The sequence below is a fragment of the Peromyscus californicus genome, unplaced genomic scaffold (genome assembly GCF_007827085.1).
Source record: "Peromyscus californicus insignis strain IS unplaced genomic scaffold, ASM782708v3 Scaffold_4__1_contigs__length_199733344, whole genome shotgun sequence".
Classification (NCBI taxonomy): Eukaryota; Metazoa; Chordata; class Mammalia; order Rodentia; family Cricetidae; genus Peromyscus; species Peromyscus californicus.
Genome location: NW_026294562.1, coordinates 5,417,183 through 5,439,858, shown reverse-complemented (window position 1 = coordinate 5,439,858; position 22,676 = coordinate 5,417,183). Strand labels below are relative to the sequence as shown.

The window sequence follows — 22,676 nt, the reverse complement described above, 5'->3', positions numbered from 1 at the left end:
TGGGTGGACCTTGGAGATCCAGCCCTTCTGCTCTCCTGAAGAGCAGATCTCCTTGTCAGAAGTCTTAATGCCTCTTAACACAGGGAAGACAGGTCAGGCCAAGGCATCCCAGGGCACTGTAGGCTGGCCCCAGCTCATAGAGAATATTCAGAAACGCTGCCATCTTGTGGCAGCTCCAGGCTAGAACAAGGTGGTCCCCCAGCTCCATCTAGCAAACCAATCCTTGGGTCCCCATCCCTCTCTCATCTTCCTCCCCCATCTTTTCCTAGCTGAGCACCAGCAGAGTGAAGGAAAATTTATGTGTGGATATAATTTGGATTTTTTAAAATTTTCTTTCCTGAAAAGAACTGAAGAGAGCCCTTTTAAATTCTTAGAATCTCCCAAAAGAGCACTCTGTCAAAGCCACAAGAAGTCCCTCACATCTGGGACAATGTCCTGGACCCAGCTCAGGGTATAGGCAATAGAAACCAAACATGCCCATCAGACCAGCTGGTCCTGAGTGGGGCCTTGAGACTAAGAATTCCAGAGTGGGCATGAGAAAGACTCTCAGCTTCTGAAAGCTTTGATCACAAACTGGATAATACCACACTAAAATATTGATCTGAGCTGATAGGGCCTGTTGATCAGGGAGCCCAGCACACGGTCCCTCGGTTTCTAGATGGAGTAGGCACTTGATATGCCCAAGGAGACTGCACTGTGACAACAGATCAGAATACTCAGCCTTTCTCAGCTTCTCGATGTCTGCAGCATTCTAAATAACTAAAGCCCAGACAGGTGATTCCTCAGTGTGCTTCAAGACTGCACATTTGCATTGCAGTCACAGAGCTGTGTGCGGGTCTGCCCGCCCACTGCTGCTCTGCCTATGGAGGCTGTCTTGGGTAAAACTGTCAAGGTGAGAAGATTGAGCTTGGCACCTCCCAGCTCTCCTAGAAGTTATCAGATCTGTGGGGATCAGGTCTCTGAAGGAAGAGGTTGAGGGGGAAAGGTGATAAATTATGACAGAAAAGGGGAAGTGGAAAGCTAGACGTGGTTATGTCATTCATGTCTATAAATCCCAGCATGAATGAGGCGGAGGAAGAGCACTGCTACCAGTTTAAGGCCAGCCTGGGCTACAGAGTGAGGCCAGCCTGGGCTACAGAGTGAGCCTGTCAAAAAAAGAAAGGGGGAGGCTGGTTATATTGCTAAGGTGAAAGAATGGAAGGAAAGGAGGGAGGGAGAGAAAGAAAAAGAAAACCAGGTTAGGTTGCTGAGCACTGAACTGAGATACGAGCATATGAACTCAAGAGCAAGGGACAGTTCATCCAGATGCTTGCTGGTCTGCCCTGTGAGGCAGTCGGAGTGAGCCTCACAACCACAGCTTCGTACCGCAGAGAAGAGACTGGAATAAAGAGGAGGGCATCAAACCGACTGCTTAGTTTCCACCCTAGAGCGTAAGGCAGGCTGACCTCCCAGAACGGGGAAGAAGACATGAGATACAAAACTGGAGAGCTCCCCGAACCACAGCCCAGGTCTGCTGGGGCCCCATGGCTCAAAAAGGAGACGCTAAATGACAGCCCACTCCTGAGTGTCACCTCTACCAGCTCAGGGCAGGGACTGCAGCCCATCGTGGAGTGTAGCTAGGACTTGGGCTCCGTGCTGTTATTTCTGGATTTTAGAAATGCAGTCTGAGGGAGGAGGGGCTTGGACCTGCCTCAACTGAATGTACCAGGCTCTGCTGACTCCTCATGGGGAGACCTTGCCTTGGAGGAGGTGGGAATGGGGGTGGGTTGGGGGGAAAGCTGCGGGGTGAGAGGAGGGAGGAGAGGGGAATCTGTGGTTGATATGTAAAATGAAAAGAAAATCTCTTAATTAAAAAAAAAGGAAAAAAAAAAAGAAGAAAAAACGCAGTCTGTGTTTCTCCTATGACCATATCCCCAGGAAGAGTACAATATATGGTTACATGGAACTGTCATGAAGGCAGCCTGTGGGGATACAGAGCATCCTTGTGGAAGGTAGAGTGAAACAGGCTAGCACTAAAAGGCAGGACTGAGGGCCAGACACATCTCCTCCAGGAGGGTGGGGCCTTCATTCCCATCCCAGCATGCTTTGTTTCAGCCTCCTGCTTACATTTGACCAATGAGTTTGAGCAGAAATGACCTGGGCATCTTTCAAACTAGCGTAGACTTCTGAAGCTCTTTTTCTTGGGATTTGAAATCTAGATGATTTGATATGACGGTAGTGCCATCAGTCTCCTTGGCTCCATGGCACCATTAACAGATTCCTGATATCAACATAGGATGATGGTCTTAGAAGAGGTCCATAAATAAAGGTGAATTAAGAATGAATGTTTGTTACAGTGTGTCCCTGCAATGCGAGGGCTGTTTGTTACCACAGCACAGCTTAGTCTGTGCTGACTGATCTGTGGACTTGGATCAAGTGTGACTCTGCTTATCAAAGAAGGTGTGTCTTTGAACCAGTCACTTCTCTTCTCTCAACTTCATTTGACAACATGCTCCAGGAAGGCTGGGCTAAGGGTCAGTACTCAGGGCAGGAAGAAAGAGGAGCTGCAGACTCACTTACTGGTGAGTAAGACTCAGCAGTTTATAGAAAAGTCTAGAGACTGTCCTGCTTCCTTCAGCAACCCAAGGAAGGAGGCGAAGAAGTGGGTTTTCTAGAGTACTTCTGAGGAGAAGCTTCAGTCCTCCCGATCCCTGATTTCCCATCACTCCCCGCAAACCCACCCAACTCTAAACCCAGCTTACACACTGATTTACACACTGGTATGTGGTTTTTGCTTCTGGAAGTCTGTCAAAAAAGCCAAGTTCAGTTTTTATTTTACTTTTTTATGAACTAAAAACTTATTTCTGTGTCTTAAATTCATTTTTCACATGCTTTAGACTCACCCAAGTGACCCAAGTCTATGGTGACAGCTTTATACAGAGAAAAGTGATGTTCTCCAGGACCTGATACACGTATACATATGTACATAGAGATATACTTCTCTGAACATAGAATTTGAATTTCTCAACAATGGAGAAAATGCATCCCAATTTACAGTGTTAAGCCATACTAGTGCAGAAACATCAGGCTTATTTTTCCCGTCTGTGTGGGGGTAACTGTATTAAATATGAAAGGACTCACTTATGTAAGCTAGAGTAAAGAAGCTAGTAAAATATTGTCTGCACATACGAAAGGAGAAAATGAAAGAAAAACTGTTACACATGAATGTCCATTAGTTAAAAACGACATTGCCTAGGTCAACAACTTCAAGCTTTCAGTGAGAAATAGAAGTGGGAAGGTTCAATGACTCAAGCCAACGACACAGACAGGATTGTCAGTGGACAAATCCAGACAAACCCCACTCCCCAAATTTCCGATGTCCTTTTGTCTGTTTTTGTTTTGCATAAGGTCTTACGCAGCCAAGGCTGGCTACCAGCTTGCTGTGGAGCCAAGGACCACCTTGGATGTCTTGATCCTCCTGCCTCTGCCTTCCGAGTACTAGGATCGCAGGCTTGAATCACCACATTCTGCTTATGTGGTGCTGGGAATTGAACTGAGGGCCTTGTGTGTACAAGGCATGCACTCTACCAACAGAGCCCCTCCTAATGTTGTTTGGATGAACGATAGTTTGTAGGGTGTAGCTAGAGTTTTCCTGCCTGGCCCACAGTCAGGACAAATCTCTCTCACCTGCCAGTCCCACAGCCGCTCAGACCCAACCAAGTAAACACAGAGACTTATATTGCTTACAAACTGTATGGCCGTGGCAGACTTCTTGCTAACTGTTCTTACAGCTTAAATTAATCCATTTCCATTCATCTATACCTTGCCACATGGCTCGTGGCTTACCGCCATCTTCACATGCTGTTTGTCATTGCAGCGGCTGGCAGTGTCTCTCTGACTCAGCCTTCCACTTCCCAGCTTTATTCTCCTCCTTGTCCCGCCTACAACACTTCCTGCCTGTCCACTGGCCAATCAGTGATTTATTTATTGACCAATCAGCAACACTCTTGACATACAGGACATCCCACAGCAGTAGGGTCTTGAAATGGCAGAGCCAGCACATCTGGGATAAGGGTTTTCCAGGAAGCCTCATTTGGAAATTTCCTCTGCACAGGGAAACTGAGGCAGGAGAATCATGAATCCAAGTAAGGTCTGGATACTAAGTTGCAAGCTAGCCTGGAGTACCTGGTGAGTCCTTGTCTCAAATCAGTCTATCAAATTCCCCAAAGCAGAGAGCCCTGAGCTGTATGAATGAGCAATCAACTAGTGTTTGTGGGACGGACTCAGGAGTGCTCTTCCTGCTGCTAAGCTTAGGCTGAATGTGGAAAGTCAGCAAGAAAGCCGCAGACTGTTTCATAAGAGGGCCTGGAGTGAGGGCCATTGTCCTCAGGAGTACCAGAGGGAAGAAACCCACCCAGGGCCACTGCCACAGCATGTTCAAGCAGAGACTCATGTTCACGCCTTATCATTAAGCTGATCTTACCAGTCCATGTGGGCTAGCAGTTTGAATGATCGAAACTGGATTCAGACCCACTTTACAGATTGAAGCACTCAGAAGAGGCTCATTCAGTTTGGTGGCAAAGAGTCTGACTTAGCAGACAACAGGGTAGAGCCAGACTCCACAGTCCGTGTGTGGTACCAAACACCACTGAAGTGGTGATATAACCACAGGGCAAAATGAGCCTCCCTGGGCTAAGGCCAAGCGGCCTTGTGGAGGGAAGAATATACTCCCTGGCGTTTGCCATCTTTTGAGGTCACCTGTGTTCCATGGCTCCTGAACCCTCTTCAAAGCCAGGGTAGGATGTGCCAGTGACAGTCCTTCTGAGTCACATCTGAGAACGGATCCTCATTTTGTGTGACCAAGCACACCCATCAGGCAATCCCAGATCACATCTTCATCTCTGGGTCCTTAACCTCAAACGCGTCCACAGCCCTTCTGTGGCAGGGGTGGCATGAGTGCAGGTTCTGTGGATTCCGCACAGACAGCGGGGGCGGGGGTGTGGCTAGGTTAGAGCTCCACAGCAGGCTACAGTGTGCATCTGTCCTTCTTCCCTGTTCTTTCCCCCAACTTCCCTCAGATGCAGGTGGTGACTTCACCCCGGGCCACATCTGTTTCCAAACCACTCTCATAGCTCAGCCACAGCCACCATTTGATTCAGAAATTACATGCAGGACTAATTGTTGCTGGAGGCTACTTGTGAAATGGGGATCTCATGCAACACAAAAGCCCAGCACGTGGCTTAAGGTAAAAAATGGACTGCTCTAGGAGAAGCCGAGAAGACACACAGAACCTGATGCACCCTTAGCCCAGATTCCCCAGCGACAGCATCTTATAAAACTATAATGCAGCTTCTTAACTAGGATATCGACATTGATATAATACCTTGATTTTATTCATAATTGCCCAGTTTTACTTGTTACGTGTATTCCTGTGGTGTGTGTGTGTGTGTGTGTGTGTGTGTGTGTGTGTGTGTGTGTGTGTGAGAGAGAGAGAGAGAGAGAGAGAGAAAGAGAGAGAGAGAGAGAGAGAGAGAGAGAGAGAGAGAGAGAGAGAGAGAGGTCTAAGCACACATCCATGTGAGCTTAGATCAATGCAATTTTATCTCATGTTTCAGTTTGGGTATTTATTGCTCTACCCTAGAGACTGAACAATTCTTTAACCATAAAGATCTTTCATAAAAACTTGGTTTTTAAAAAGGGAGAAGATATAATAATACCTTACCTAATGAAAACAGATAAATGTCACTTCAGAAGAGATTAGAGAATGTAGCAGTCCCCTTTACCCATGGGGCATGTTCCAACATCCACAGTGGATACTCACAACCACACTTTAGCACCAAGTCCTGTGCATAAGAAGCCCTGAATTTTTGCAACTATCCTTAGGGTACAGTAAATGCAGGTGGTCATTGGTTCTGGGGATCCCCTGCTAATCACACAGGCTCAGTGTCTTCTGGTGAATCATGTTGCCGGAAATTGGAACACATTTCCTGTCTGTGTCTTCCACTCACAAACATAGTGCCTTCTCTGCTTTCGCTAAGCACTCTGGACTTGCAATCTGAGGTGTACTGACGAAATTTTAATATGGATATCTTTGTAGATGGAAGATTCCTTCTTAGCAACCTCAGCATAGGATATTCTTGTAGTGATACATTTTTATGAACATATCTCTTGACTCCAGAAAAGACTGAACTTGCAGCAGACCTCATGACAAAGTTAACAGTATACCTTGATATCATTTAAGACTATGCGCTACTGTGTACTCAGCCTGTTTAACCTGAGAACAATGCAACAGCCTTGGATTTCCCTGGAATCAGCTTTTACAACATAAGCTAAACGCACAGCTTCAACCTTCGGTTGTGTACTTTTCCATGCCCCTGACACAGAGTAATGCATGTGTGTGCGTTACCGCTAACATTTGTTGAAAGCAGCGAACAGGTTGGAGTAGACCTGCTTGATAACATCTGTTTGCAGTACTGTGTGTTTCTGGGTCAGCTGGGACCAGTAAAATGACTTCCTTCTTCCCTTGTAAAACAGTTCAAGATTCCTGTAAAGAAATCCCATGCCATGTTCTCTGTGCAGTTCAATACAGAGCAAAGCCTTTTGTCAGGGACAGACGGACACACACAGAGAGAGCAAGAAGCACAGATTCAGGCACACAGCAGACACAGGTGTAGATTCACTCATCAGAAACTGCCACAGTTAAGAGGCATCAGGTCCAATGCATACAACAGACAGATCACAGAGGTCACTAGCCTCAGACACAGACAGACAGACAGACGCAGGACACAGAGGGAGAAGTAGAGAATTTGAATGTGAGCTCTTTCTTGGTAAAATTAATATGAGAGGAAGTTGCTTTGTTTTCACCCCTTAGTGCAGGCCACACTTCCGTACCCTCTGTGGTTATCTTTAATGTGTGAGCTGACACACTTTTCCTGTCCTTAGTAAGCCGAGAACTTTCTCTTTTCCTCATAGAGGAAGCACAGCCAGCAGCAGCAGCCTTGAACTTCGGGGCTGTTAGTAAGCAGATTAAGAGCAACTTGAACACAAGCATATGACAGGGTGACAACTGATCTGACAACCAAGGTATCTGTTATGTGGCCAGTGAGGTGGAATGTGCACAGTGGCTGTGGATGCAGCATGGGCAAGGTGATAGATACGGTGACTATGCAGCTCTCCACACTAACCCCTACCATCAGAAGGCTTCAGAAACCAGTTCTGTTAAATGGTCGAGGAGGAGATAACCTCAACCTAATGGTCACTTCAGAAACCAGAAAGAGGCAAAACAGTCAACACATTTACTGCCAGACTATGCTTCAAAACTGGATGAGAACTGAAAAATCAAATGTCTTCGAAAGACTTCAACCAACTGAATCTAACATGCAAAAAATAAGAATGACAAGGCCAGGTGTGTTTCACAATGCAGAGATGTGTGGTGATCTATTGTGTACCCCAATAAAGCTTGCCTGAGGATCAGAGGACAGAGCCAGCCACTAGATTAGACACAGAGGCCAGACAGTGGTGGCACACATCTTTAATCCTATCAATGGGAGGCAGAGATCCAACTCGATCTCTGTGAGTTCAAGGCCACACTGGAAACAGAGCCAGGCAGTGGTGGCACACACCTTTAATCCCAGTACTGGGAAGTACACACGCCTTTAATCCCAGGAAGTGACCGCAAGGTGGGGAAAAAGGTATAAAAGGCGTGAGGAAACAGGAACTAAACCAGTTCAGCTGAGACCCTTTCGGGTGAGGACTCAGAGGATGTCAGTCGGAGGAAACAGGATTGGCTGAGGAGTTGGCGAGGTGAGGTTGGCCGTGGCTTCTTCTGCTCTGATCTTTCAACTTTCACCCCAGTATCTGTCTCTGGGTTTTTTACTATATGACCATCTAAGATTCGAACAACAGAGATGGCTAAACCGTGGAGAACCTCTTACCATATAATTCAACATACTGATAGACTAGAGGAGAACACCTGTGCATGTGTCAATGGATTTGGAATGCTTTAAATAAAATTCAATACCTAATTATTATTTTTAAGTCAGACAAAAAGATTCCTTCAAAATGTTTCTTTAGTTTGACAAATGCTAAAATACAAACAGTCATGCAAAAATTAAACTTGAAAACATTCAGATGATTCCATGGACATTGCCAATATGACAAAAATATATACTGTCCTTTTTGAGATAATCCAGCATGGGTGTTCTATCCCAACGACAATGTGAAGAAAAAGAACAGCATGCAGATATTCAAAGAATAAGAATAAAATGTGTACTTATTTAGAGAGGATAGTGATCTTTTCCACAGGACTCTAACAGAGTCCACTGAAAAGTTCTCAGGCACACTAAGATATCAGCAATGTTACCATATGCAACAGCAATTTACAGGCCTCAGACAAAATTTCATCTCTGCCATCTACTGTGGCCACACTGGTGTCATTTTGACTAGACTTAATACCTTAAGACAAAGAAAAATGAAACAGGATACAATATACAAAGTAGAATTTTTGGCAATGGACCGCAGGCAGTGGAAGGCTATGATCCCTGAAAAAGTGAAACAATTCAGGCCCAGATCCCCTGCCTGGAGGAACATTTTGAAATACAGCATAAAGAGGAGGGGCCAGCACATGACTACTGAAATGTGCATGTGTATGCCAAAAGTCCAGGAGGCCATCCAAACAGCACTGGAGACCTGTGAAGCCGACAGCCTCCAGGTCACTTCAGGACAGAGTGAGACACACCTGAGTTCTACCCATTAGGTAGACCACGTGGCTCTTACACTACTCAACCAGCCCAGAGAAAGGTTGACTCTAAGCCCATCCTAATAAAAGAGTTTTAAAGGCAAGAATTACCCAACATGCAAGTAACTAAAGCACCTGCAGAAAAAGCCCCACAGCCGTAAGAACAGCAAAACCCAGTAAACAACATAAAATGCTCAGTGCATAGAAGTCAGCAACAACTTCTATTAATATCCAGAGGCAGGAAAATATCAGACATGGCTGGGGGTCAGGGGTGGGGGACACCCAAAGAAACAATGGAATTAGTAGCAAGGGTTCTAAAGTGTCTGTTAGAAACATGTTCAAGGACTTAAAAGAAAGTATAAACACAATGATGAGAGAAATATGCATAGATAAAAATACAATCTGGGTGCAGAGAGATGATTCAGTGATTGAGCTGTCTGCTGTTTTCGCAGAGGACAAGAGTTTGGTTTCCAGTAACACCAGCTCCAGGGGATCCAACAATCTCTCCTGGCATCCACAAGCACTTACACACACATACATGCATGTAGCACGGATCTTAAAAGTTCTTATTAATAAAATCAAACCTGAGGCCAGTTATTGGGGTGAATGCTGGAAGATCCAGAGAAGCAGAACAAGCCACAGCTACCTCACCTTGCCAGTTCCTCAGCTGATCCTGTTTCCTGAGACTGGAAGCTTCTGAGTCCTTACCCAAATGAATCTCAGCTGAACTGTTGCTCAAAAGCCTAAAAGCTTCACTAGCCAAAAGCTTCTAGTTTCTGGTCTTCACACCTTATAAACCTTTCTGCTTTCTGCCATCACTCCCTGGGACTAAAGGCTCACTTTCTGGGACTAAAGGCATGAGTCACCATGCTTGGCTGTATCCTTGAACACACAGAGATTCAGATGGATTTCTGCCTCTGGAATGCTAGAATTAAAGGTGTGTGCTACCACTGCCTATCCTCTATGTTTAATATTGTGGCTGTTCCATTCTCTGACCCCAGATAAGTTTATTAGCATACACAGTATTTCAAGGAACACAATACCACCATACTTGCACATACCCACACACAGACACACATACTCCCCTCCACAATTATAAATAATAAAATAGTCAGGCTTGATAGCATATGCCTTCAATACCATCACTCAGGAGGCAGAGGCTGGCAGATCTCTGTGGGTTCAAGGTCAGCCTGGTCTACATAGTTAGTTCCAGGCCAGTCAAGGGTTATGTAGTAAGGACCTATGTCAACAAAATAAAATATTTTATAAGCATGACAGGCTAAATTCTGTAGTAAGCAGGGAAAACAGTGTTTTAAGGAAGGTTTATGGGCATCTGAGCTCCTTTTTAGAACATAACATTATAAGAAACTAGAAAAATATGAAAAAATAAGACAAAATTCAGCAGAAGAATGAACCTACTCAAGATAAAAATGAGAGACTGTGAAACAGAGGAAACAAGAAAAAAACTGATAAAAACAAAAGCTGGTTTATTACAAATATAAATAAAACTAATGCACTTTAAAAATAAATTGATCAAGAAGAAAGAGAACACAGAAGACTAGTAATAAAACAATAAGACATTATTACAGCCCCTACTATGTTAAAATGTAATTAAGACAATATATTATGAAAAATACCATGCCAATTAATCTAATAACCTATGTAAAATAATTTGATCTTTTTCCAACATATTTTTATTAATTTTTAAAATTTATTTTACATACCAACCACAGCCTCCCCTCTCTCCTCTCCTCAAAGAGGTTAAGGCCTGGGGAGTCAACAAAGCACGGCATATCAAGTTGAGGCAGGAACAAGCTCCTCGCCCCTGCATCAAGGCTGAGCGAGGCATCCCACCACAGGGGATAGGTTCCAAAAAGCCAGTTCATGCACAAGGACAGATCTGGGTCCCACTGCGAGGGGCCACAAACAGACCAAACTACACAACTGTCACTTACATGCAGAGGGCCTAGGTTGGTCCCATGCAGGCTCCCTAGCTGTCAGTCTAGAGTCCGTGAGCTCCCACGAGCTTGGGGCATCTGTCTAGTGGGTTTCCCCGTCATGATCTTGCTCCTTTCTTGCTTATATAATTCCTTCTCCCTTTCTTCAACTGGACTCCCGGAGCTGGGCCCAGTGATTCACTGTGGGTCTCTGCAACAGCTTCCATCAGTTGCTAGATAAAGGCTCTCTGATGACATTTAGGGTATTAACCAATCTGATTACAGGAGAAGGCTAGTTCAGGCATCCTCTCCACTATTGCTGGGAGTCTTAGCTGGGGTCATCCTTGTGGATTCCTGGGAGTTTCCCTGGCACCAGGCTCCTCCCTAACCCCATAATGGCTCCCTATCAAGATATCTCTTTCATTGCTCTCCCTCTCCATCCCTCCCCCAGCTCGACCATCTGGATCCTCTAACACTCCACCCCACCCCACCCCACCCCCACGAAGTTTACCCAGGAGATCTCATCTATTTCCCCTTTCCAGGGCAATCCATGTGTCCCTCTCAGGGTCCTCCTTGCTAGCTAGCTTCTCTGGGGCTATGGATTCTAGCCTGGTTATCCTTTGCTTTACATCTAATATCCACTTATGAGTGAGTACATACCATGTTTGTCTTTCTGGGTCTGGGTTACCTCACTCAGGATGAAATTTACTAGTTCCATCTATTTGCCTGCAAATTTCATGATGTCATTGTTTTTCTCTGCTGAGTAGTACTCCATTGTGCATATGTACCACATTTTCTTTATCCATTCTTCAGTTGACAGGCATCTAGGTTCTTTCCAGGTTCTGGCTATTAAGAATAATGCTGCTATGAATGTAGTTGAGCAAGTGTCCTTGTGGTATGATTGAGCATACTTTGGCTATATGCCCAAGAGTGGTATTACTGGGTCTTTAGCTAGATTGATTCCCAGTTTTCTGAGAAGCTGCCATACTGATTTCCAAAGTGATTGTATAAGTTTGCATTCCCACCCACAGTTGATGAATGTTACTTACTCCACATCCTCTCCAACATAAGCTGTTATCAGTGTTTTTTATCTTAGCCATTCTGATAGGTGTAAGTACGATAGTATCTCAGAGTTGTTCTGATTTGCATTTCCCTGATGACTAAGGATGTTGAGCAATTCCTTAAATGTCTTTCGACCATTTGAGATTCTGCTGTTGAGAATTCTCTGTATAGATCTGTAGTCCATTTTTAATTGGACTGTTAGGTATTTTGATATCGAGCTTCTTGAGTTCTTTATATATTTTGGAAATCAGCCTTCTGTCAGATGTGGAACTGGTGAAGATCTTTTCCCATTCTGTAGGCTGCTGTTTTGTCTTATTGACAGTGTTCTTTGCTTTACAGAAGGTTTTCAGTTTCAGGAGTTCCCATTTATTAGTTGTCAATCTCAGTGTCTGTGCTACTGGTGTTATATTCAGAAAGTAGTCTCCTGTGCCAATGCGTTCAAGGGTACCTCCCATTTTCTCTTCTATCAGGTTCAGTGTAACTGGATTTATGTTGAGGTCTTTGATCCACTAGGACTTGAGTTTTGTGCAGGGCGATAGATATGGATCTATTTGCAATCTTCTACATGCTGCCAACCAGTTATGCCAACACCAGCTGTTGAAGATGCTTTCTTTTTTCCATTGTGCATTTTTTACTTCTTTGTAAAAAAAAAATCAGGTGTTCATAGGTGTGTGGATTTATGTCAGGGTCTTCAATTCTATTCCATTGATCCATGTGTCTGTTTTTATGCCAATACCAAGCTGTTCTTATTACTATAGCTCTATAGTAAAGCTTAAAGTCAGGGATGGTGATGCCTCTGGAAGTTCTGTTATTGTACTGGATTGTTTTAGAAATCCTGGGTTTTTTGTTTTTCCATATGAAGTTGAGTATTTTTCTTTTGAAGTCTGTGAGGAATTGTGTTGGGATTTTGATGGGGATTGCATTGAATCTGTAGATTGCTTTTGGTAAGATTGCCATTTTTACCATGTTAATCCCACCTATCCAAGAGTATGGGAGATCTTTCCATTTTCTGATATCTTCTTCAATTTCTTTCTTCAAAGACTTGAAGTTCTTGTCATACAGGTCTTTCATTTGTTTGGTTAGAGTTACTCCAAGATATTTTATATTATTTGTGGCTGTTGTAAAGGGTATTATTCCTCTGATTTCTTTCTCAGCCCATTTATCACTTGTATATAGGAGAACTACTGATTTTTTTGGGTTAATCTTGTATCCTTCCACATTACTGAAGGTGTTAATCAGCTGTAGGAGTTCCCTGGTAGAATTTTTTTGGGTCACTTATGTATACTATCATATCATCTGCAAATATCAAAAGTTTGACTTCTTCCTTTCCAATTTGTATTCCCTTGATCTCCTTTTGTTTTCTTAGTGCTCTAGCTAGAACTTCAAGTACTATATTGAATAGATATGGAAAGAGTGGATAGCCTTGTCTTGTTCCTGATTTTAGTGGGATCACTTTGAGTTTCTCTCCATTTAATTTGATGTTGGCTGTCTGCTTTCTGTAAATTGCCTTTATTACGTTTAGTTATGTTCCTTGTATTACTGATCTCTTCAAGACCCTTATCATGAAGGGGTGTTGGATTTTATCAACGGCTTTTTCAGCGTCTAATGAGATGAACATGTTTTTTTTTTTCCTTTCAGTTTGTTTATATGGTGGAGTACATTGACAGATTTTTGTATGTTGAACTATCCCTGCATCTCTTGGATGAAGCCTACATATCTTAGCTAAGAACATTTTAGATACTAAAGTTAGATTCTTCAGGATAGGACAGCTATCGGAGTAATCTCTGTAACATACTATTTACCTATGGTCTGGACATTTCTGAACGTTTAGTGTGTGTTTCTTGCTTGACGTTTTTGTTATTGGTTGTATTTCCGTTTTGTTTATGTTATTACCTTTCCCCTCTCCTGGACAATACTTGATAATCATTCCTATTGTATATAGTTTTGTATAAGGTTAGAACTTTCTTATTTAGACAAGAGAGGGAGATGTAATGTATATCTGCTCTACCTATGACCTTGAAGTACAGCCTCTAGAGATGTAGCAGGTAACTGTTTTACCTATAACTTGAAGTACTTGCCCCTGGGGCAAGGTCTCAGGGTTATTGTTAAGACCTGAAACACACATACAGGCTCTCTAGCTCTTGAGCTTGGGTGGTACAGATTGATTTAGGCAGCAGAATAGCATGGGGGCTGTACCTCAGCCTTCCAGGACCCTGCGACAATTCTCCTATTCTGTTTAGTGAGTTTTCTTTCCTAATAAATTCCTTTTATCCTTTAAGCAGTCTCCCGTGGCTTTCTTGCTATATATGGTGGAGTACATTGACAGATTTTTGTATGTTGAACCATCTTTGAATCTCTGAGATGAAGCCTACTTGATCATGGTGGATGATTTTTTGATGTGTTCTTGGATTTGGTTTTCCAGTATTTTATTGAGTATTTTTATATCAATGTTCATGAGGGAGATTGGTCTGTAATTCTCTTTGTTGTATCTTTGTGTGGTTTGGGTATCAGGGTAACTGTAGCCTCATAAAAAGAGTTTGGCAATATTCCTTCTGTCTATGTTGTGTGAAACAATTTGAGGAATATTGGTATTAGCTCTTCTTTGAAATTCTGGTAGAGTTCTGCGCTCAGAACTTTTAATGACTGCTTCCATTTCCTTCAGGGTTATGGTTTATCTGGTCTTAATTTAATTTTGGTATGTAGGACCTATCCAGAAAATTTTTCATTTCTTTTAGATTTTCCAATTTTGTGGAGTACAGGTTTTTGAAGTATGACCTAATAATTCTCTGGATTTCCTCAGTGTCTGTTGTTATGTCCCCCTTTTCATTTCTGATTTTGTTAATTTGGATGTTCTCTCTCTGCCTTTTAGTTAGTTTGGATAAGGGTTTGTCTATCTTGTTGATTTTCTCAAAGAGCCAACTCTTTGTTTCATTATTCTTTGCATTGTTCTCTTTGTTTCTATTTTACTGATTTCAGCCCTGAGTCTGATTATTTCCTGTCCTCTACTCCTCCTGGGTGAATTTGCTTCTTTTTGTTCTAGAGCTTTCATGTGTGCTATTAAGTCACTGGTGTGAGATTCCTTCAAAATCTTTATGTAGGCACTTAGTGCTATGAACTTTCCTCTTAGCACTACTTTCATAGTGTCCCATAAGTTTGGGTATGCTGTGCATCAATTTTCATTGAATTCTAGGAAGTCTTTAATTTCTTTCTTTATTTCTTCCTTGACCCACTGGTGATTCAGTTGAGCATTGATCAGTTCCCATGAGTTAATAGGTTTTCTGTAAGTTGTGTTGTTGTTGATTTCTAACTTTAAGCCATGGTGATACAATAAGATACAGGGTGTTATTCCATTTTTTTTTGTAATTGTTGAGATTTGCTTTGTGACTGAGTTTGTGGTCAGTTTTAGAGAAGGTATTGAATGCTGAGAAGTGCTGAGAAGAAAGTATATTCTTTTGTGTTTGAGTGAAATATTCTGTAGATATCTGTTAAGTCCATTTGAGTCATATCTGTTAGTTGCCTTATTTCTCTGTTAAGTTTCTGTCTGGCAGATCTGTCCATTGGTGAGAGTAGGGTGTTGAAGTTCCCCACTATTAGTGTGTGGGGTTTGATATGTGATTTAAACTTTAGTAATTTTTTTTTTTACAAATGTGAGTGCCCTTGTATTTGGAATATAAATGTTCAGAATTGAGACTTCATCTTGATGGATTTTTCCTGTGATGAACATGAAAAGTTCTTCTCCATCTCTTTTGATTAATTTTAGTTTGAAGTCTATCTTGTTAGATATTAGGATAGCTACACCGGCTTGCTTCTTAGGTCTATTTGATTGGAAAATCTTTTCTCAACCCTTCACTCTGAGGTAATGTCTGTCTTTAAAGTTGAGGTGTGTTTCTTGTATGCAGCAGAAGGATGGACCCTGTTTTTTATCCATTCTGTTATCTGTGTCTTTTTATAGGTGAACTGAGACCATTGATATTAAGAGGTATTAGTGACCAGTGATTGTTAATTCTTGTTATTTTTTGGTTCTGTTGTTGTTGTTAGCAGTGTATGCATGTTTCCCTTCTTTGGGATTTGCAGGTGTGAGATTATCTGTTGCCTGTGTTTTTATAGGTGCAGCTAATTTCCTTGGGTTGGACTTTTTCTTTTAGTACTTTCTGTAGGGCTGGATTTGTTGATAGGTATTTTTTAAATTTGTTTTTGGCATGGAATAACTTGTTTTCTCCATCTATGGTGATTGAAAGTTTTGCTAGGTATAGTAGTCTGGGCTGGCATCCATGGTCTCTTAGTGTCTATAAAACATCTGTCTAAGACCTTCTGGCTTTTAGAGTCTCCATTGAGAAGTTGGGTGTAATTCTGATAGGTCTGCCTTTATATGTTACTTGGCCTTTCTCCTTTTCAGATCTTATTATTCTTTCTTTTTTCTGTATGTTTAGTGTTTTGATTATTATGTGGTGAGGGGACTTTTTTTTTTTTTTTTGGTCCAGTCTATTTGGTGTTCTGCAAACTTCTTATACCTTCATAAGCGTGTCCTTCTTTAGGTTGAGAAAGTTATCTTTTATGATTTTGTTGAATGTATTTTCTGTGCCTTTGAGCTGGAATTCTTCTCTTTCTTCTACCCCTATTATTCTTAGGTTTGGTCTTTTCATGGTATTCCATGGATGCTTTGTGTTAAGAATTTGTTGGATTTAACATTTTCTTTGGCATATGAATCTATTTCTTCTATTGTGAATGCAATGCCTGAGATTCTTTCTTCTATCTCTTGTATTCTGTTGGTGATGCTTGCATCTGTAGTTCCTGTTTGTTTACTCAGATTTTCCATTTCCAGAATTCCCTTGGTTTGTGTCTTCTTTATTGCCTCTATTTCAATTTTCAAGTCTTGAACTGTTTCTTTCACCTGTTTGATTCTTTTTCTTGGTTTTCTTGCCTTTCTTTAAGGGATTTATTGATTTCTTCCAATTTTTTGTTTGTCTTTTCCTCGATTTCTGTAAGGGAATTTTTCATTTCCTCTTTAAGGGCCTTTATCATCGTCATAGAGTTATTTTTAAATTTGTTTTCTTCTGCTTCATCTGTGTTGGAATGTTCAGGTAAACCACTAGGCTCTGGTGGTGCCATATTGCTCTTTATGCTGTTGAATGTATTCTTACACTGCTGTTTATCCATCTGGGTTTGGGATAATGATAGGTACATGTATTGATTCTTGTGATGTCTTTGTTGGATGGGTCTTTTGTTCCTTTATTGTTTGTTTCCTTTATTGTCTTATCTGCTGGCCAGTTGCTGGGGATGAGATGGGAGGGGGAGAGGCATGAGATGTTCCCTGAGGCTTAGGGCCTTGAGATAGGGGCAGCTCAGCTAGGAGACCACTCACCTCTTCTTCCAATTGGTGCAGGTGATGCTTGTGCCTCTCAGGGCTGTTGATGTTGAGGGGGATGGTTGGCCAGGAGGAGGGTGATGGGTTTAGTGGGTTTGGGCAGCAGAGTGAATCTTGTAGGTTACAGAGTTCAGTGGGTGGAGGTGGTGGTGGAGTGACCTGCCCACAGGACCCCAACATAATATATTTATTGATCATTTGGAAATTTCATACAATGCATCCTAATCACACTCGGTTCTCGTTCTTCCTGGATCCATCTTCCCACTCTATGCCCTTCCAAAAAAAGAAAAAAAAAACACCAAGTCCAATTTATATTGCCCATATACTCATTGGAGCATGGTCAAACTCCCGCAGTGGCCAATTCCTTAAAGATAACTGAGTCTTCCCCCGACGCACACTCCCATCTCCCCCACACCAGAAGTCATCAACTATGAAGAGAATCACTTCAGCATCTTTATCACATTTTTTTTTTTAATTTGGCACTCTTTTCCTCCCATACATTACATTCCTACCACAGTTTTCCCTCCCTCCACCTCCCCCTTTCCCCCAGATCTACTCCTCCTTCCCCCCTCCCCCCCACAAAAGAAAAACAGTAGCCTTCCTAGTGATATACACTAACCGTAGCACAGCAAGTTACAAATGAGACTAGGCATGAACCCTAATAAAAATGCTGGACCAGGCAACCCAGAAGGAGGGAAATGGTCCCAAGTGTAGGAAAAGAATCAGAGACAGCCCCTGCTCCCACTGTTGGGAGTCCCACAAGAACACCATGCTATACAAACACAACATATCTATGTATGTATGTATGTATGTGTATATATATATATATATATATATATATATATATATATATATATATATAGAGAGAGAGAGAGAGAGAGAGAGAGAGAGAGAGAGAGAGAGAGAGATGACCTATGCCAGGCCCATGCATGCTCCCTGACTGGATTGTCTGTTTAGCCTCTGTGAGCCCCTATGAGCCCTATTAGTTGATTCTGTGGCCTGTGTTCTTGTGGAATCCTTGACCCCTCTGGCCCCCTCAATCCTTCCTCCCCCTCTTTTGCAGGGTCCCTTTGGCTCCACCTAGTGTGTGGTTGTGGGTCTCTGCATCTGCTCTCATTGGTTGCTGGATGATGCCCCTCTAATGATGATTATGCCAAGGCTCTGGTCTGCGAATATAGCAGAATATCATTAAGAATCATATCATTGACTTTTTGTTTTTGTTTTGCCAGTCATATTTGGTTCTATCATGGGTTTCTGGGATGTCCTGCCTCTGGTTCCTGGTTATCCAGGCAATATCAGATGTGGGTTCCCTCTCATGGTTTGACCATCAAGTTGGACTAGTCATTGGTTGGCCACTCACACAAGTCCTGCAACACCATTATCCCAGCACATCTTGCAGGCAGGACAGACTGTAGGTTAAAGGTTTTGTGGCTGGGTTGGTATCCCAATCCCTCCACCAGAAACCTTGCCTGATGATAGAAGATGGACAGTTTGGGCTCTGAATCCTCCATTACTAGGAGACTTCTCTAGAGTCACATAGATTCCAGGGAGTTTCTACTGTCTACATCAACCCCCCCAAGTTCCCCCCAATTCCAGTCATCTCTCCCAGTACTCTCTCCCTCAATCCCCTCCCCGCCTCATCCCTATTGTTCCCATTCCCCACCTTCCCCACAAAATCTGCTCATTTCCCCTTCCCAGGGAGATCCATGCATCCTGCCTTGAGCCTTCCTTGTTACTTAATTTTTCTGGGTCTGTGGGTTGTAGCATGGTTATCCTTTACTTTACAGCTACTATATACTTATGAGTGAGTACATACTGTGTTTGTCTTTCTGGGTCTGGGTTATCTCACTCAGGATGAATTTTTCTAGTCCCATCCATTTGCCTGCAAATTTAATGTGCCATCGTTTTTTTTACAGCTGAGTAATACTCCATTGTGCAAATGTAACACATTTTCTTTATCCTTCTTTGGTTGAGGGACATCTAGGTTGTTTCCACTTTCTGGCTATTACGAATAAAGCTGCAATGATCATGGTTGAGCAAGAGTCCTTGTGGTAGGATGGAGTGTCCTTTGAGTATGTGCCCAAGAGTGGAATAGCTGGGTTTTGAAGAAGATCAATTCCCAATTTTCTATAGTGGTTGTACAAGTTTGTACTCCCACCAGCAATGGAGGAGTGTTCCTCTTGATCCACATCCTCTCCAGCATTTTTAAGGACTCTCCTCAATGGCTTCCTGTCTGAACTGTTTCTCTTTGTGTGTGTGTGGGGGGGGGTTGTCACAGAAGCCTTCAATGTCCCCCATTCTCTCTCAGTTATGAGTCTGTAGTCATCAACACCACTTCAAAAGAAGCTTCCTGAAGCACAGACTGTGGACTTCCACATGGTTCCCGGTGGTAGCACAGACCACGGACATCAACATGGCCTTGGTTGGCAATGTCCACATGTCCTTCGGTGACAACGTAGACCATACCCATACCACTTCTCTGGTTTGCTTCTCTCCACTTAGCTACACCATCTTTTTTTCCAACTTCTTGAGACCACTTTTTAAAAGTGTCTTCCCATCAGACCTGCTGTTCTCAGTTGTTCCGGATATTGCACACTCTGCACACTCACTCTCCTCCTTCTCCCCTGCTGCCTCCGCATCTCTGCTCAAAGCCTCTGTGGGTCTCTCAGGCTCCTCAGAGTGGCTCCCAAGTCCCACAGGTGCCAGTGGCCACTGCCATCTTGAATCAAGTGTCTCATTTGATCTGAAGAAGAGGAAAATCTAGCAAATTCTCACAAAGGAAAACTCCAATTCAAATGGCTTTACTGGCCATGACTAGCAAATATTGGGGAAGAAACAGTGTTGGTCTCAAATTCTTTCAGAAAACAAGTAAGAGGCCACAGTTCCCAATCCATGTGATGAGAAGAAACTCTATGCACAAAATTTTCCGTATTTATACATCCTGAAATCCATACCAAAATATGAATAAATCTAATCTATGGATAATACACACAAGACATGTGACCAGGTGAGCTCGTCACAAGAATGAAAGGGTGCCTTAGCATTCAAAATCAGTTACCATAACTCACCTTGTTAACAAACTAAAACAGAAATTTCCTGTGATTATTTCTATGTAGGAACTTCCTCAAAGTAATAATGGTCTTCTACAAAACACTCTATGGTTGACATCACATTTAATAGTAAAAAAACAAAAATTCTTAAAGATTGAAAAACATGTTAAGGCACTTGCTCTCAGTATTTCTGTCTGTTCAGCTTTATAATGGAGGTCCTAGGATGTGCAATACAATAAGAAAAAGTTTAAATAAGAGGCCTGGGGTGGATAGGAGATGTAAGAATTAATTACAAAGGGATGAGAAGGAACTTTGTGAGGTAGATAAAATAGGCTATGTTTTGATTGTGGCAGAGATTAAATGGATACACACACACACACACACACACACACACACACACACACACACACACACGAACATATACAAAGCCTAAAGTTAAAATGAATTTTATCTTATTGTTGATAACATTTTGTCTCAATAAAGTTGATGTTTCAAAAATGAAACGGTGTTGAGGAAAGACCCCACTATATCAGCAACAACTTACTAGAAAAATTAGAAAGACCCCAGTCTCAGCTATGAATGGCCTGCCCTACATCCATCACCATGAATATCTAGGAATTAATTGAAAAATACACAGGATCCTTACAGAGAAAAATATAAATAAAATAAGACCCAAATAAATAGAGTTATAGAACATCTTTGGGAACATATTGACATCAAATCCCTCAATTTTAATACTTTAAATTATATGCAAAACTAATAAATTTGATTTTAATGGATCTTAATAAAAATAAATCTATATGAATAGCAAAGGCATTTTGGAAAACTGAGAAGGAGCAAAGAAAGAAAACTTTGCTCTGATATTTAGACATTCTACCTGGCATGGCCATAAGCCATGTGTGTGGCCATAAGTCACACACACACACACCAGGGGGGCACCAGTGTGGAGATAGGTAGAAAAATGGAGTAAAGAAAGGAACTCAGAAAGAATTCCTATCATGACCCGTGAAGAGGAGGCACCAGACTCGCAAGGCAAAGGAATGGATTATGAAGAAGGTGCTGTTGGTTAACTGGCAACTCTAATGAAGGCTGTAAAATGAAGTTGTAGCTCCAATTCAAAACACATTCAAAAACACTTTTAAAAAAGCACTAAATGTGAGAGAAAAATGTTAGGGATTTGTAGAAGTCCCACCATTGGACCTGAGGGTGGTAAGGGCTTAGTAAGACACACAAAACATAAACCATAGGATAAAAAATGGTGAATTTGATTACATTAAAATTAAAAATATATGTGCAAACACAGCCATTAGAAGCATAATTAATGAGTTGCAAATAATGAGCATTGTCCAGCTCAACACAGAAATGGGCTCTAGAATACAAGATTCCGCAAAGCAATAGGGTGGAAGCAAGAAATTCAGCAGGGAGAATGGACATTCGCAGAAGGGGAATTCGAAGTGTCATGAGTGTGGGAAATGTTGAAGCCCATTGCTGGTTTAAAAGATGTAAATGAAAATAGTGCTCGCTTCAGCAGCACATATACTAAAATTGGAACGATACAGAGAAGATTAGCATGGCCCCTGCGCAAGGATGACACGCAAATTCGTGAAGCATTCCATATTTAAAAAAAAAAAAAGATGTAAATGAAAATAGCAATGGAATGCAGTTGCTAAAACCTGGAAGTCAGAGAGTAAGCGTTAGTGTTGGTGAGGATGTGGGCAACGGAGCCCCATGCCAGCACTCAGCATGGTGCACAGTTCTGAAGACATCCTAAGCATGGTGGTGAGCTCATGGTTGTTGTTAGGATCTTGTACATGTGCAGCTCAGGGTCTTGTGTCTTACATCATCAGTGGGCTCTGGCGACTGTGTACCCACTTTAAAAAGCCGGACGCAGACCCCCACCCTCTCTCTCTCTCTCTCTCTCTGCTCTCTGCTCTGCTCCCTGCTTCCCTCCCCCACCAGGCCTGGCTCTCCTCTCTTTCCCTCCCCCCTTCCCTTAAGCTCTAAAAACTAACAGTGGGTTTTGCCATGGACCATGACTTTTCTGCCAGTAACCAGAGCCACCAACCAGTGCCGTTTACCTTTCAGTTGTTAGCTGTGTCCTTGAGAAAGAACATCCCACAGCCAGGGTGCAGTCCTGCAGGAGAGACCCTGGTGGCCTCCAGGTCCTGTAGCTTGTCCAGATGAGACAAGGAAGGTGCAGAATGCAGCATCTGTTCAATCAGCACGGAACAGGTGGGAGATGTGCAGGTCTGTCAGGGGTGTTAGGGTCCTGAACATCTCTTTCTCAGTCTTCCAAGGACGGAAAGCAGGTAGGGCCTTTAGCACACTCTGGGAGCTTCTGCGGGCCCTCCCCACCTTAGAATGCCCATTCATGCTGTGGACAGGCCACCACTCCCACTCTATCTCTGGGGCCAAGTTATATAACCAGGCAGCAGGAAGCATTTGCAGGGCCCTCTGAGGTCTGACCTATTTATTTTCCACCAGGAGATTTTTTTTTTTTTTGAAAATTCTCTTTGTTGAGATTTCTCCTCTTCTCCTCTTTTCTT

The 22,676-nt window shown here is 42.6% G+C and overlaps 1 non-coding gene across 1 annotated transcript; it reads left to right on the top strand.

Annotated features, from left to right (window-relative positions):
• The first annotated feature begins 21,645 nt into the window (after positions 1-21,645).
• LOC128095708 (U6 spliceosomal RNA) lies at positions 21,646-21,752 on the top strand. Its single transcript, XR_008213320.1, has one exon. It is a non-coding gene; the product is annotated as a U6 spliceosomal RNA (small nuclear RNA).
• Positions 21,753-22,676: the final 924 nt, after the last annotated feature.